The following is an 11,620-nucleotide window of genomic DNA, read 5'->3' on the forward strand; positions in this document are numbered from 1 at the left end:
GATTCAATTCTTGGTGGCTCAGAATTGAATCCCTTAGAAAGTCCATGATCATACCATATTTACTGTTTATCCATGAATGCATGAGATGTATGGGAATGTATGCAAGTATATGATATATGCATGCTAAATAGATAATGTGTAAAGTGAGACCATAATAGTAATTAGGACGACCATAAAATCTTCCAAACAAATGATTAAGTTGGAAATGCTATAAGTAAGGTAATTATAACATGGGCCCTCCATTGAGGTAATTATTTTAAGAAATTCTAAATACTTGCATAAGATGCAATTAATTTAAGAGATTTTTTTAAGAATAATTGTTAAGCATAAGATGTTGTAAATATGTAAATGGTTTGGTGGCCAATATTGGATGTACTTGAGGACATTAAAATTATTTGCATAATCACTGGCTCAATGGGATCAACTTAACTAATGCAAGATAAGTCAATAATGGATGTACCTGAGATTTTGAGCATTAGGGGCTAGGTAAAGGAATGAACCTCACATAAGATGTGATGGGCAAGGAGTTGCTCACTTATAGTTTATTGTAATTCCAATAATGGATGTACCTGAGGATGATCAATAGAATTATAAGAATTCAATCACCCACTAGAAATCCATCCAACTAGGATTTCTGTTTTCTACTTTGGAAGTGTAAGAATCGCTAAGTGAGTGGGAGGACCAATTTGATTAAAAGACCATAATCATTTTTGTTAAATACATGATACGTTTACTAATTAATCTGGTTATTTTCTTTAGTTAATTTTCTGATAATAATGAGCACAGAACAACCACCACCATCCAATATCCTTGCAAGCATACTTGATCGCAATAGGTTGACAGGACCTAATCTATCTAATTGGCTAAGAAATTTGAAACTTGTCCTAAACCTTGAACATATTGGATATGTTCTAGATTCAAATGTTACTGGTCCCTTACCTCCAGAGGTCACTCATGAGAAACATGAAACTTTGGACAAGTGGAAGGAGCATGATATGAGAGCTAAGTGTTACATGCTTGCTTCTATGAGTAATGAGTTATAGAAGCAGCATGAGAACATGCAGAGTGCCAGTGAGATCCTCCTTCACCTACAAGAGTTGTATGGTGAGCACAGTAGGAATGCTAGGTATGAGATATCTAGGCAGCTGTTCCACATAAGGATGTCTGAGGGACAGAATATTGGGGATCATGTCCACAAGATGATTTGGCTGATTGAGTAGTTGGAACATCTTGACTTTAACATTGATTTCCAACTGCAGACAAATTTGATCCTTTAGTCCCTTCCTGAGTCATTTGGAAATTTTGTGACAAATTTCCATATGACTAAGCAGGAATGCACCTTGGCTGGTTTACTCAACATATTAGTTATTGCCCAAAAGAATATGCTGGGCAATAAAGGAAAAGAGGTAGCTTTGATTGCATCTTCTTCTACTGGAAAGTCTAACAAGAAGAAGGGCAATAAGAAAAAGAAACCTCAGATTCTTGGTCCTTCCAAGAAAATAGCTAAACACAAAGGGAAGACTAAAGCTGATGGAGGCAAAGGAAAGTGTTTCCATTACCAGTAGGATGGGCACTGGAAAAGAAACTGCCCAGAGTATAGCAATCTAAAAGAATGCAATGCCATGGTGAAAATCAACTCAAGTTCAAAATATATTTGGCACTTAAGGTTAGGTCATGTTGCAGAAGATAGGATTGCAAAGTTGGAGAAAATGAGGATTTTATCTTCATTAGGTTTTGGACCTACTCCAACTTTGAATCCTGCCTTCAGGGCAAAATGACCAGATCACCTTTTGTTGGACAAGGGCTAAGAGCTGAAAATATTTTGGAGCTAATACATAGTGATGTTGTGGTCCATTTAAAGAAATGGCTAGAGGCAGTTTTCATTATTTTATTACCTTTACTGATGATAAATCAAGGTTTTGGTATTTGTATTTGATGAAAAACAAACATGAATCCTTTGAAAAGTTCAAAGAATTTAAATCTGAAGTAGAAAATCAAACGGAAAAGAGTAATAAAGCTCTTTGATCAGATCGTGGAGGTGAATACTTGAGTACTGAATTTGATGAATACTTGAGAGAGCATGGCATTGTTTCCCAGCTAACTCCACCAGGAACACCATAGCTGAATGGTGTATTTGAAAGGAGAAATCGTACCCTATTGGATATGGTACATAGTATGATGAGCTATATTGATATGCCAATCTCCTTTTGGGGATTTGCATTAGAATCAGCTTTGTATATTTTGAATAGGATTCCAATAAAATCAGTATCTTCCACACCTTATGAGATATGGCATGAAAAAAAAAAAAAAAAAAAAAAAAAAACAAGTCTTAAGCATATTAAGATTTGGGGTTGTCTAACTTATATCAAAAAGCTGAATATTGATAAATTGGAAACCAGATCAGAAAGGGGTCGATTTATTGGATATTGAAAAGATACTTTTGGATATCATTTTTATTTGCCTACATCACAAAAGGTTGTGATAAGTACAGATGCCACATTTCTTGAACAACAATTTGTTCAAGAAGGAGGCAAAGAAAGGCAAATAGAGTTAGAATTGGAGAATTCTGACCAACTAACAGATCAGATGGATATGGATCCATCTAGTCAACCTACACCTATTGATGAAACATCTACAGCTGTTCCTCATAGATCAACCAGGGTATCTCACCCACCAATGAGATATGATTTCCTTCATGAAGAAGAACAAGAGTTGTCTACTCATGAAGAAGTAGATCATGGAGATTATCCACTTACCTATGAAGAAACTATATCAAATATAGACTCTTCAAAATGGATTGATGCTTTGAAATCAGAGATTGATTCCATGTATAAGAATCAAGTTTGGGATCTTGTTGGCCCACTTGAAGGTATTGTACCTATAGGGAACAAATGGGTTTTCAAGAAGAAAATTGGTTCTGATGGAAAGCTAGAGACCTATAAAGCAAGGCTAGTAGCGAAAGGGTTTCGCCAAAGGTAAAGAATCGACTATGAGGAGACTTTCTTGCCTGTTGCCATGCTTAAATTAATTATGATTCTATTAGCAGTAGCTGCATACTATGATTATGAGATTTGGCAGATGGATGTCAAATAGCTTTTCTCAATGGATACATTAAAGAAAACATTTTCATGGAACAACCTAGGGGTTTTGAATCCCAAGATGTTTCCAAAGTGTGCAAGCTAGAGGATCCATTTATGGGTTAAAACAAGCTTCGAGGAGTTGGAACATCCGTTTTGATAAAGCCATTAAGTCATTTCATTTTATCAAAAATGAGGATTAGCCATGTGTATATAAGAAGGTTAGTGAAAGTGCTATCACTTTCCTTGTCTTATATGTGGATAATATTCTGTTGATAGGTAATGACACAGGTATGTTGATAACTATAAAGGTATGGTTGTCAAATACATTCTCCATAAAAAACTTAAGGGAGGCAACCTATATTCTTGGGATTCGCATCTATAGAGATAGAGCGAAAAGAATAATTGGTTTATCCTAAAATCTATACTTGGAAAAGGTGTTAAAGAAGTTTAACATGCTTGATTCTAAGAGACGATTATTACTAGTGAGACATGGTATCCACCTTTCTAAAGAGATGTCTCCAAAGACACCTGAAGAAAGAGATAAAATGGCTAGGATTCTATATGCTTCGGTTGTTGGAAGTTTGATGTATGTAATGTTGTGTACTAAGCTGGATATCGCATATGCTATTAGTTTGACTAGCAGGTATCAATCCAATCCAGGTTTGGAACACTGGATAGCTGTCAAGAATATCCTTAAGTACTTGAGAAGAACTAAGGATTTATTCTTGATATATGGAGGTGGAGACTTGCAATTGGATGTAATTCTTGATATCGATTATAGAAAGTCTACCTTTGGGTTTGTGTTCATTTGTAATGGAAGTGTAGTCAGTTGAAAGAGTTCCAAATAGAGTATGACTGCTGATTTCACTACAGAGGCCGAGTACATTGCTGTATCAGATGCTGCAAAGGAAGCTGTTTGGATATAAGAAACTCCGGTCTCACCAGAAATCCAAACACATAGAAAGGTGCTGCCACATTATCAGAGAGATAGTTGGGCAAGGCCATGTAGCCATGTAGAAAATAACATCAGCTGAAAATCCAGCTGATCCATTCACTAAGCCTTTGTCACAAGCACAGTTAGACCGACATCTTGAGAAGATGGGTCTAAGGTATTGTAGTGAATGACACTAGTGCTAGTGGGAGATTGTTAGTAGTATGCCCTAGAGCATATCATTTAGTATGTATCTTGTACATGTTTTATTATTAAAAGGCATTTTCACTTTTTGGTTTACATAATATATTTATGTGTAATAAAAAAGGTCCATTGATATTTTGTTAGAAATTCTCTTTTTAAGTTGTTAAGAATATGAGTGATAGTATTTCTAGTACAAAGTATCATAAATTGGTTCACAATCGAGGATACTTCACAATAAGGACATGACTTATCCAGAAAGATTGCAATTATGTTTGTTCCCAAGTTATTTATATGAGATGTAAATAAGATGGAATGGTGAGTCTCATGCCATATAACAAACATGATAGGCACTTATACATGATAAGTAGGCCGAACCAGTGACATTTATGACAAGCACATAGAGTTTACTCTTATCAATGCATTGTCATAAATCATATTGGTGCATATAATCTTTAGACCTGAGATAGCACAGTTATCTTGTATATAGGTGGTTTGAGCTTGATACTACTTTCATACTTGTACTATGTATGGGTATATGGGTATGTGTTGTCTCCTACTAGTTATATATGGAGGTAGGTGTTGATCAAGATGGAATCTGTTCCTCTAAGTAAATAGGGATAAAATCCTATGTTCATTTAATTGTTCTTGATGTTTCAAGTTCCTGGCCAGGACAGGTAGATTTAATCAGAAAAGAGTTTCTGATGAGAAAATCTTTTTAATCAAGAACTAAAATTAAAAGAGAACATAATATTCATAGCAAATGGGGTATGACATAAACCATGACTCCAGCTCGAATTGGGATTTTGTAACAGAGAGATTCTAGTGCATGGTAACATATGATTATAGGTTCATTAAGGTAAACCTTATTACTAATTGGGTGGTCATGGCATGCTATGCTAGGTGTTAACCATGGTCTATGAGGTGCATAAAATGATTTAGAGAAATCATTTATGGTAAGAAAGAGTTCTAATGATGTTAAGAATTGATATCATATCTCAATGCCAATTAGTGATGAGCCTAGTAAGTCACACACATACAAAAGTAATCACCAAATTAAATATGATTTAATTAATTAATTAAAAAGTTTAATTGATTAATTAAATAGGTTTGGTTTGCAATTAGATTGTAAAGTCCCTAGCATGGCTTGAAACCAAATCTAGGTTATTGGATGTAAAGTATAAGTTAAATTTATATTTAAAGTGTTTAAATATGAATTTAATTAATGAGAAATTAATTAATAGAGATTAATTAATTAATTTATATTTGATATAAATTGATTAGAAGAAGAGAAATAATTATTTTGGGTTAAGAACTCAAAATTAAGACACAGGGGTATTTTGGTCATTTCATAGGGTGACATGTGGCACCATGAGATGGTGACATATGGCACTGCACATAAGCTTGCCATATGTCTTTTAATCATGTAAGATGATCAAAGTCAACATTAAATATAGGTTTGACACTTGGCACAATGTGATTGGCTCAATTAAACCTAGAGCCAATTAGAAGGTGACATGTGGCAAGGGTTTTAAGTGGTGACCTAGCTATATAGGTGTAAGGATGAAAAGAAAAAAGAACAAGCTGCTCATTCTCTTTAGTGCCACCACCCTTGGCTGCCTCTCCCTTCTATTCTTCTTCATCTCTCATCAATTCAAAGAGATTAGCAAACAATCTCTTAAATTAAAAATACTAGAAATCGTTTGTAGTGTCCTATTTACATCTGTAATCTCTCAAAAGGCAAAACTTGATTTTCTAATTAATTGGAAAAGCTTTAGAAGCTGTTCAAGGGTCTGCTATTGGTGATCTTGGTGTGGACAAGCTAGAGAGACAACACCTGGTGTCCTAAGGAGCATCCCAAAGGTGCCAAACACACTGCAGTGCATCAAAAGGTTAGTGCACTTGTTCTTGATCTAATCTAGGGTTCTAATGAATTAATCTGTTAATTCTAAAATCTTAAATGGAAAATGTAGATCCAAAAATATATTAAAAGAGTTTTAATATGCTGTTTATTATTGAAATCAAATAGATAAAAATGAATCTTGCATTATGCATATGATCCTAGATGAAAAATTTTTGAATTCAATGATCTAAACTTGTGTTTTTCATGCTTCCGCTCCTTCAGGCAGAATGTTGCATAATTTCAGCACAACTATAATTTCTCTAACCCTAAAGATTAAGCATGTTCAGATGATTCGAGACCTAAGGCCAATTAGCCTATGCTTTGTGTTTTACAAAATTACATCCAAGATCTTGACTTCCAAGTTGTAACCTGTCGAGGATAAAATTATCAATCCCATTAGAGGGCGTTTATTCTCAAATAATGTCCTTCTCAATCATGAGCTCATGCGCCATCTCAAGACTTTTACCAAAGGTAAAAGCTATAATTTTGCTCTCAAAATTGATATCAGTAAAGCATACTAACTTCTAGAATAGGATTACCTCCATCATATGCTTACTACCTTTGGTTTTTATGATTGGTGGGTCTCTTGGATTATGTAATATATATCAACTCTGTCTTATACAATTCAATTGAATGGGCATAGAATTAACTTCATTAAACCCTCAAGAGGAATTAGACAAGGTGATCCTCTATCACCGTTTTTATTCTTGTTTTGTGCAAAAGGGCTTTCTCATTGCATAAAACTCCCACTCTTCACAGTCTTTCCATCTCTAGGTATGGGCCTTAACTCATCTGCTAATTGGGGATGATTCTATTATCTATGGGAAGGCTACAGTACGTAAAGCTAAGGAAGTCCAGATTGCAAACATTCTCCATGTTCCCAATATTGAAGGACTAAATAAATTTTTGAGGTCTTGGAGTAGTCATATCAAAATCAAAGACTTAGACCTTCACCTCCATCAAAAGAAAAAATCTGAAGCAAACTTGTAAGATGGAAGAACAACTTCTTTTACAAGGGGGAAAGGAAATTTTAATTAAGGCTGTCTCATTGGCGATCCCTATGTAATCTATGTCTTATTTTAAACTACCATCAACTCTTTGCAAGCAAGTTAATTTTATGGTAGCTAAGTTTTAGTGGGGTCAAAAAGCTGAGGAGAAGCGTTTGCATTGGATCTCATTAGAGAAAATGTGCAAGGGTAATTTTAAAAGGGGAATGTGCTTTAAAGATCTTGAGTGTACTAATCTAGCCCTTTTAGTTAAGCAATGTTGGCAAATTTTGTAAAAGCTTGATTCTTGAAGGGAAAGTACTTTCCCTATACATCCTTCATGAATGTCATAACATGCTCTAACATGTGTTGAGGTTAGCAAAGTATGCTTTGGGTTCGGGAGGTTCTTGTAAAAGGATTATGATGGCAAGTTCACAATGGTCATTTCAGTTCTATGTAAGGAAGATTTGTGGATCCCCCAATCCTTTCCTCATAAGCTGAGTATTAAGCCAAATACCAACCAGGATATGCAATAGGTACGTCAATTTATTAACACAGAAAGACGGTGCTAGGATTTATAAGCTCTTCATTATGTTTTCAACATGGAAGAAGCGAATAATATTCTGGCTTTACCCATTCACTTTGGGAATAAGGAAGATAGGTTAATATGGCACTATACAAGTGATGGTAACTTTATAGTCAAATCTAGCTACTATGTAGCTTGTACTTTGGTATCCTAGCTGCACACCTCCACTTCTATAGGCCTAAGTCCAACTTCCAGTCGTAATACTTTTTGCATTTGGAAAGAGATTTGGAAACTTTTGTTGCCCATTAAAATCTCTATTTTTCTTTGGAAATTTTACAAGGATATCCTCCCCTCTAAATTGAACATTTAAAAAAGAATTTTAAGTAGTGATGATTGTTGTTGTTTTTATGGAGCCTAAGAAGCACTAAACATATCTTTTTTCTTTGTTTAAAAGCTGCAAAAATTTGGATTCTCTCCTTTCAGATTTTGGTCAACATATATAGCTACTAATTTGATACTGGATTATTAGGTGGAGATCACAAAAGGCATCTTAGGTCTTGCTAATAACTCAGACATGATTACTCTTTCCTTTCCTCCGATGGCAAATTTGGAAATGGAGGAAAAACTTGACTTTTCAGCCCTAAAGGATTCACTATAGACAAGTGATTGAGGCTATAATTCATTATCAAAAAGATTTTTTCATAACCTAACAACACCATCACTATCCAGATGTTATTCAAGCTTAACCAATGCAATGGACTCCCCCTCCTTCGGGTGTCTTGAAGATAAATTTTGATTCAATTGTTAATAAAATGAAAGAAGCAAAAGGCAATTGCTCCTATCACTAGGGATAATGCAGGTCAGCCATTGTGTTGGAACTGCAAATGAATTCCTCACTTAGATGATCTGATTGTTCTGGAAAGTTTAGCTTGCCATTTAGCTGCATCCATTGCCAATACTAGAGGTTTCCAATAATGCATCATAGAAAAAGACACCAAGATAGTAATTTAGAGATGTCAGGGTGATATAACACCCTCTGAAATTCAAGAAGTAGTTTTAGATAGTTTTAGATACCCAAGATCTTGTTAAAAATGTTCAGTGTTTAAAGTTTCTTTTTGTTCCAAGTTCTTATAATAAGGTGGCACACTTGTTAGCCTCGAAAGCCTTTTCTGATGAATCCTTTTTTATTAATCATACATGATTAACCCCATGCAACAACTACTCTTTATAACTTCTATTTTTCCCATTGAGGCTTAATATAATTATTTTAATCTTTCAAAAAAAAAAAAGAAATACAAATAATTCAGGGAGGACAAGACCCCTGATACACTTGAGTTGTATAGATGTTTTTTAAGCACATTTGTATTCTAAATCATAGCATTTAGACAAGTATTTTCATGCATAGTAGTTGATTTCGTTAGTTTTCATAAATTCTGTTGCCAAGCTCTTAATTCCATGTTTTCTGCATTATTTCAGGTGTTTGGGTAAAGCCCCAAAGGATGGATGTGCAAAGGAAAGCTTGGAGAGTAAAAAGACAAAGAATTGTTGCTAATACAAAGTACACGGGTCATGTAAACCAAGCCCAGACCCCTGTAACTCTCTGCCAGAAGAAAGCCAAGAGAATCAATGAGAAACACAAGTACACGGGTTATGTAAGTAGACCTGTGTAATCTGCAGGGACCCGTGTAAGTCTCTGCCGAGTGCAAGCTTGAAGAACCTTATGGGAACAATAGTACATGGCCCGTGTAATCAGGTCCGTGTAGTTGGCACAGACCCGTGTAACTTTTTGTGCCAAAACAAGACCACACGATTCTCCTCCAGCAAGTTACACAGCCCTACTTTACGGGACCCGTGTAGTGACACACGAGACGTGTACTATGCTATAGCCTGTTTTCTGACTCGAATTCCCCTCCTATTTTCTAATTCAAACGAGACTCCTAAAGCCTTTTGGACTCAAAATGACCTAATCCTAGAACAACCAATATAAATAGAAAAGAAAACACCAAGAAAGTTGGTCGGCCACTGTCATCGAGAATGCTGCTGAAGGCTGCTATTGTCGGACTCCACATCAGTACCAAAAGAAGTTTTTCAGCTGAAGCTCCATAAGATCAAAGCTGAAACTCTCTTTGGTTCCTTCGTTTTATCTCCTTAGATAGAATTTTATTACTTTATTTCTTTTGCATAACTCTCTTTTTATTGTTTTTTACTTTTTATCATGATATTTGCTGAACTCACCATGAGTGAGTAGTTTTCTTACTCTGGATTTGGGAGAGTAGCTCTTGTAATCATTATTATGGATGAACACTGAGTTTTATTTATTGGATTTGATATTTGTTTCTTGATTTAATTTCTTGTGATCTTAATGCATGTTATGTGTTGGTACCCACTTAGTTATGATTATAGATGTTAATTGAAGGACTAAAAGGTAAAGGTTAACATTAAAAAATCAAGATCTTAAACCTAGAAATTCTGACCTAGATATAGGCTGATACCTTTGTGGAACCTAAAAAATTGGTCAAAGGTCTTAAAGGATTTTAATTGATTTGATCACCACAAAAGTAGGGTTCGAGTTAATTGGAATACACTTTGGATGCCTTGAGAGAGGATTTAGGATAGCTTAGGACTGATTTCCATCAAGGTAAACAATCCTCAATTTAGTAAATAAATGAGATAACATCCCTAGTATGATTCAAGTGTGAAATCTTAATTCTAGAATTGCTTCAAATAAATCATTTTGTTTTAAGTTTACCATTTTATTATTTAAAGTTAACAAACTTCATTCCCTAAGTATTCGATAGCCTAGATAGTCAAGACTTCTGTGTAGATTGGTACTTGCTAAACAAAATTCCTTGTGGGAATGATACTCTACATATCACTTTATTACTTGTTAGTGATACGTGCACTTGCGGTAATTGCAAAATAGCAAAATAAGTTTTTGGCGCCGTTGCCGGGAATTTTTGGTTTTAGTAATATCAAGCAATAGGCGATTTAGCTGATTTAGGCAATTATATTTATTATTTAATTATATTTATTATTTAATTTTATTTTAATGGTTGTATTTCTTTTCTTTTCTCTCAGGTGCTTGATCTAGTATATGACCAGAACAAAGCCAGAAGAAATTTTAGACTGTGATCCAGAAATAGATAGAACTCTGAAAGCCATCAGAAAGGAAAGAAAACATCAAGAGCACGGTTAAGGAGATCCCGAAATCCCAACCATGGCCGATAATAATGACAGACCAAGACTCTTGAGAGATTACGGAGCCCCATCTGTCCAAGGATTTCAGCCCAGTATCACTAGACCCATAGTGGAAGCCAACAACTTTGAATTAAAACCCAGTTTGCAGGTTCACCAACAGAGGACCCACACTATCACCTCCAGTGCTTTCTTGCCCTATGTGATACATTCAAGATGAATGGAGTGTCTGATCAAGCAATAAGACTCATAGCATTCCCATTCTCCCTTTAGGACAGAGCAAGGAAGTGGTTACTTTCTCAATCGGCTGGAATATTCACTACCTGGGAAAACCTCTCTCAAGCTTTTCTAGCAAGGTATTTCCCACCTGCAAAGACTGCAAAGCTGAGGCTTGAGCTCAACACCTATAGACAAAAGAAAGGAGAATCACTCTATGACGCATGGGAAAGATATAAAGACCTGCAGAGGGAATGTCCACACCATGGCATAAAAGATTGGCTATTGGTGCAAAATTTCTATAATGGATTACTACCCTCTATAAGGAGCACAGTTGATTCAGCTGTAGAGGGTGATCTAATGGAGAAAACAGTGCCATAAGCACTTGAACTCCTAGCAAGGGTTGCATACCATAATTATGAGTGGTCAAATGAAAGAGGAAATGCAAGAAGAACTGCAGGGGTCCTGGAAGTAGATGCCCTAAGCATGATAAATGCCCAATTTGATCAGCTCACAAAGAAACTCGAAAGAATGCAAGCCAACACAGTTGGTACAAATAGTCAACATGAGGGCAGTTACGAA

General features: G+C 35.4%; 1 non-coding gene across 1 annotated transcript; it reads right to left on the reverse strand.

Annotated features, from left to right (window-relative positions):
* Window positions 1-11,203: 11,203 nt before the first annotated feature.
* On the reverse strand, window positions 11,204-11,310 carry LOC131180453 (small nucleolar RNA R71). Its single transcript, XR_009149225.1, has one exon. It is a non-coding gene; the product is annotated as a small nucleolar RNA R71 (small nucleolar RNA).
* Window positions 11,311-11,620: the final 310 nt, after the last annotated feature.

Source organism: Hevea brasiliensis, chromosome 5, assembly GCF_030052815.1.
Source record: "Hevea brasiliensis isolate MT/VB/25A 57/8 chromosome 5, ASM3005281v1, whole genome shotgun sequence".
NCBI lineage: Eukaryota > Viridiplantae > Streptophyta > Magnoliopsida > Malpighiales > Euphorbiaceae > Hevea > Hevea brasiliensis.